The 5,702-nt window shown below is 57.9% G+C and overlaps 1 non-coding gene across 1 annotated transcript; it reads left to right on the forward strand.

Moving 5' to 3' along the window:
- Positions 1 to 4,645: 4,645 nt before the first annotated feature.
- LOC131866483 (5S ribosomal RNA) lies at positions 4,646 to 4,764 on the forward strand. Its single transcript, XR_009365089.1, has one exon. It is a non-coding gene; the product is annotated as a 5S ribosomal RNA (ribosomal RNA).
- Positions 4,765 to 5,702: the final 938 nt, after the last annotated feature.

A 5,702-nucleotide genomic window follows, 5' to 3' on the forward strand; every position in this document is an offset into this window, starting at 1 on the left:
CGATCAGGACATCGACCCCAACTTCCGAACTCGACTAAAAAGACCGCACCAGCGCCTTGGTGTGCACCTTGCAACGCACAGTGTCAACATTCGCCTTCCTGCACATGGCAGGTCATCGGACCCAAATTCCGACCTCATGAGCATACCTACTAATCGAATTGGTCATCGGACCCAACTTCCGACTTCATCCATACCGTAGGGTCTTTGAGGTTGGCGCGGTGCGCTCAACCTGGGGAGTCGACCCATCGAAGCATACACCTCCCCTATATAAGCTATTTGTCCGATTCCGACACCTGTGTAGTTTGCACCTCCGCTCAGGACATCGACCCCAACTTCCGAACTCGCCTGCAACGACCGAACCAGCGCCTTGGTGCGCACCAAAAGTGCGCACTTTTGGAGGGCACTTTTGTGCGCTCCAAAGGTGCGCACTTTTGGAGGGCACTTTTCTGCGCTCCAAAGGTGCGCACTTTTGGAGGGCACTTTTTGGAGGGCACTTTTCTGCGCTCCAAAGGTGCGCACTTTTGGAGGGCACTTTTTGGAGGGCACTTTTCTGCGCTCGAAAGGTGCGCACTTTTGGAGGGCACTTTTTGGAGGGCACTTTTCTGCGCTCCAAAGGTGCGCACTTTTGGAGGGCACTTTTTGGAGGGCACTTTTCTGCGCTCCAAAGGTGCGCACTTTTGGAGGGCACTTTTTGGAGGGCACTTTTCTGCGCTCCAAAGGTGCGCACTTTTGGAGGGCACTTTTCTGCGCTCCAAAGGTGCGCACTTTTGGAGGGCACTTTTTGGAGGGCACTTTTCTGCGCTCCAAAGGTGCGCACTTTTGGAGGGCACTTTTTGGAGGGCACTTTTCTGCGCTCCAAAGGTGCGCACTTTTGGAGGGCACTTTTGTGCACTCCAAAGGTGCGCACTTTTGGAGGGCACTTTTCCTGTGCTCCAAAGGTGCACACCTAGGTGAGCACCTTCGACCACACCTTGTAGCACACCAAACTCTGACTTTCGACTTCATCCGCAATGCAGGGTCTTTGAGGTTGGCGCAATGCGCACAACCAGGGGAGTCGACCCATCAAACCCAACACCTCCCCTATATAAGCTATTTGTCTGATTCTCATACATGCGTAGCCTGCAGGAGCAATTAGGACATCGACCCCAACTTTCGGCTTCTAAACGAAAACAAGGTCTTTGAGGTTGGTGTAATGCGAACAACTAGGGGAGTCAACCCATCAAACCCAACACCTCCCCTATATAAGCTATTTGTCTGATTCTCATACATGTGTAGTCTACAGGAGCAATTAGGACATCGACCCCAACTTTTGACTTCTTAACGAAAACAAGGTCTTTGAGGTTGACGTAATGCGCACAACCAGGGGAGTCGACCCATCAAACCCAACACCTCCCCTATATAAGCTATTTGTCCGATTCTCATACATGTGTAGCCTGCAGGAGCCATTAGGACATTGACCCCAACTTTTGACTTCTTAACGAAAACAAGGTCTTTGAGGTTGGCGTAATGCGCACAACCAAGGGAGTTGACCCATCAAACCCAACACCTCCCCTATATAAGCTATTTGTCTGATTCTCATACATGTGTAGCCTGCAACAACGATTAGGACATCCACCCCAACTTCTGAATTCGTCTGCGTTGACCGCACCAAAGGTGCACGCCTTGGTGCTCACCAAAATCCGACTTCCGACTTCTTCTGCTATGCGGGGTCTTTGAGGTTGGCGCAGTGCGCACAACCAGGGGAGTCAACCCACCGAATGCAACACCTCCCCTATATAAGCTATTTGTCTGATTCTCATACATGCGTAGACTGCAGCAATGATTAGGACATCCACCCCAACTTTTGACTTCTTAAACAAGACAGGGTCTTTGAAGTTGGTGCAGTGCACACAACCAGGGGAGTCGACCCATCAAACGCAACACCTCCCCTATATAAAGCTATTTGTCCGATTCTCATACGTGTAGTCTGCAGCAGCGATTAGGACATCGACCCCAACTTCCGAATTTGTTTGCATTGACCGCACCAAAGGTGCACGCCTTGGTGTGCACCCTGGAGTGCACTTTGGTGCTCACCTCGGTGCACACTTTGGTGTGCACCTCGGTGTGCACCAAAGGTGCGCACCTTGGAGCGCACCAAAGGTGTACACTTTGGAGCGCACCACATAGGGTCTTTGAGAGGTTGGCGCAGTGCGCACACCAAGGTGGGTGTTGAGGTGCGTGCCGAGGTGGGTGGGTGCTAGGGTGCGCTCCATGGTGGGTGCCAGGGTGGGTGCGTGCTAGGGTGGATTCCAAAGAGGGTCATAGGGTGGGTGCCAAGGTGGGTTGGTGATATAGTGGGTTCAAAGGTGGGTACTAGGGTGGGTTCCAAGGTGGGTCACAAGTTGGGTGCCAGGATGCGTGGGTGTTAGGTTGGGTGCCAAGGTGGGCTCCTGCGTGGGTGGGTGCTAGGGTGGGTTTCAAGGTGGACGCGAGGGCGGGTGCCAAGGTGGGTAACAAGTTGGGTGTTAGGATGGGTGAGTGCTAGAGTGGGTGCCAAGGTGGGTGGGTGCTAAGGTGGATGCCAAGGTGGTTCACAGGGTGGGTGGGTTCTAGGGTGAGTTCCAAGGTGGGTCACAGGTTCAGTGCTAGGGTGGGTGTCAAGGCGGGTGTCGAGGTGCCTGGGTGCTAGGGTGTGGATGCCAATGTGGGTCATAGGGTGGGTACTAGGGTGGGCTGCAATGTGGGTGCCAAGGTGGGTAACATGCTCGGTGGGTTCTAAATTGGGTGCCAGGGTGGGTGTGCACCCACCTTGCCCGAGGTGGGTGCCAAGGTGCCAGTGTGGGTGGGTGCTAAGGTGGATGCCAAGGTGGGTGAGAAGGTGGGTGATAGGTTGAGTGGTAGGATGGGTGGGTGCCAAGATGGGTCACAGGGTGGGTGCAAGGGTGGGTAGGTGCTAGGGTTGGTGTCAGGGTGGGTGGGTGCTAGGTTGGGTTCCAAGGTGGGTGCGAGGGTGAGTGTCAAGGTGGGTCACAGGTTAGGTGCTAGGATGGGTGAGTGCTAGGGTGCAAAGGTGCCAGGGTGGGTGCTAGGATGGGTCGATGCTAGGGTGAGTGGCAAGGTGGGTCCACAAGTGTCAAGGTGGGTGCCGAGGTGGGTGCCAAGTCGGCGACTGCTATGGTGGATGCCAAGGTGGGTCACGGGGTGGGTGCCAAGTTGCTAGGTTGGGTTCCAAGGTGGGTGCCAACGTGGGTGCTAGGGTGCGTGGGTTAAAGGGTGTGTCACAACGTGGGTGCCAGGATGGGTGCGCACCCACACTGGCCAAGACGGGTGCGGGTGCAAGGTTGGGTTCCAAGCCCGGTCACAGGCTGGGTGCTAGGATGGGTGGGTGCCAAGGTGGGCACCAGGGTGGGTGCACCCACCCTGGCCAAGGTGGGTCACGGGGTGGGTCCTAGGGTGGGTAACGGGGTGGGTACTAAGGTGCGTGCCAAGGTGGGTCATAGGGTGGGTGCCAAGGTGGGCACCAGGGTGGGTGTGCACCAACCCTAGCCAGGGTAGGTCACGGGGTGGTTGTCGGGGTGGGCGTCAAGGAGCCAAGGTGGGTGGCAAGTAGCCAAGTTGCGTGCCAAGGTGGGTGTCGGGGTGGGTGCCAAGGATCCAAGGTGGGTGCCAAGGAACCAAGGTGGGTGTCTGGGTGGGTGCCGAGGTGGGAGCCAGGGTGGGTCCCAAGGTGAGTGCAAAGGTGGGTGCCAGGGTCAAGGTGAGTGCCAATGTGGGTTCCAAGGTGCCAGGGTCAGGGTGAGTGCCAATGTGGGTTCAAAGGTGCTAAGTTGGGTGCGAGGTTGGGTGCGAGGGTGGGTGGGTGCCAAGGTGTGCTAGGTGGAAGCCCGGGTGGGTCGGCATCCCATGGGTGTCGAGTTGGGTGCCTGATGGGTGCTTCTTGTCAAGTTTTAGTCGTCGGGACTCATTTCGAGCCTTAGAGGTCGTTTCTTGTCCGGTTGCCCTGTCTTCGACCTGGGAACCCAATTTTGGTCCTCGGGTCCCATTTTTTTTTGTCTCGCATCCCACTTTTGGCCTGTGGCCTTTTCGGGGTCGATTCTCGTTTTGGGCATCAGAGCATGTTTCTTCTCCTAAAACCCAATATTTGTTTATTAAGTCTCGGAACACATTTTTGTTCTCGTGGACCCATCATGGGTCTTGGAACGCATTTGTGGTCCTTGGGTCCCATTTTGCATCCCGAAACTTGTGTTTTGGTGCTTGATCCCTATTTTGGGTGCCCACCTTGCACCAAGTGCGCACCCGGGGCAAACCGAGCGCCTTGGTGCACCGGGGCAAGATCGAGCGTGCACCCGAGGCGCCCCGAACATGCACCAAGGTGCACTCGGCCCACATGTGAGCGCAGGTCGTTGCGCCCGAGGTGGTGTGTGGGCACCGCGTTGCAGACGGGACACTGCACGCACACGACGCCCCCTCCAGGTGCACGCACGTAGGCCGGGCCGGGTGCACACCCGACGCCCTAGCAAGGTGCGCGCACCCGGGCAGGGCTCACACTTGGCGAACGGGGCGCACTTCGCGAGGGAGGGTGTGCACCTCGACGGGGGTGGGTGGCCGGGGTGGATTCGCACGTGGGTCGCGGTTTGCTAAGTACACACTGCGACAAGCTCATAACGGGTGCGATCATACCAGCGTTAGTGCACCGGATCCCATCAGAACTCCGCAGTTAAGCGCGCTTGGGCCGGAGTAGTACTGGGATGGGTGACCTCCCGGGAAGTCCCGGTGTTGCACCCTTTTTTAGTTTTTCGCCGGGCGTCGCAATGCTATTTGAATAAACCTTTTGCCCGTTTGCGTTCTCGTCGGGGCCGGGCCGGGCCGGGGTGCGCTGCCCGCACTACCGCGCGCGCGGGGGCGACACCGAGCGCGCACCCGAGGCGCCCCGAGCACACAGGCCACGGTGCAACCCGGGCGTTGTGCGCGCACCCCGGTGCGCCCGAGGTGCTGCGCGCGCACCCAGGTGAAATCGGTGTGCACCTCGGCCAGTGCGCGCTCGGTCGAGTCGCGCACGTTGGCCAAGGTGCACGGTGATGTTTCTTACTCTAAGGTTCCGCACCAGACGCCCGGGACAGGTGAGCGAAGCTGGGCGGGGCCGGGTGCGCGGCCGGGGCAGGTGCACGCAGCTGGAGAGAGCTTTGGAGCACACTTCGGAGCGCACCAATGATGCGCTCCATTCAAAAGTTTCCTGAAAAGGCAAAAAAAGTTGAGATTATAGAATTTCCCACTTGAGAGATTGTAAAAAAAAAAAATTTAAAATGAAGGAAACGCGGGTGCCAAGGTGTGCGCAGCCCAGCCAAGGTGTGCGCACCAAGGCGCCCACCCTGGCGAAGGTGCACGCAAGGTGCGCACCCGAGGCAAACCGGACAATTAACCCAACTTTCGACTTCGCGCGCACCTTGGAGCGCACTTCGGAGCGCTCCTTGGTGCGCACCAATCTTGGGCACCTCGGAGTGCACCATGGCGCCCACCAAGGTGCGCACCCGGGGCAAACCGAGCTCCGACTTCGTGCGCACCTTGGAGCGCACGAAAGGTGCGCACCATGGCGCCCACCAAGGTGCGCAGCCCAGCCAAGGCGTGCGCATCAAGGTGCGCACCCTGGCGAAGGTGCGCACCCGGGGCAAACCGAGCTCCGACTTCGTGCGCACCTTGGAGCGCACAAAAGGTGCGCAACCCAG

Source organism: Cryptomeria japonica, unplaced genomic scaffold (assembly GCF_030272615.1).
Source record: "Cryptomeria japonica unplaced genomic scaffold, Sugi_1.0 HiC_scaffold_148, whole genome shotgun sequence".
Taxonomy (NCBI): Eukaryota; Viridiplantae; Streptophyta; class Pinopsida; order Cupressales; family Cupressaceae; genus Cryptomeria; species Cryptomeria japonica.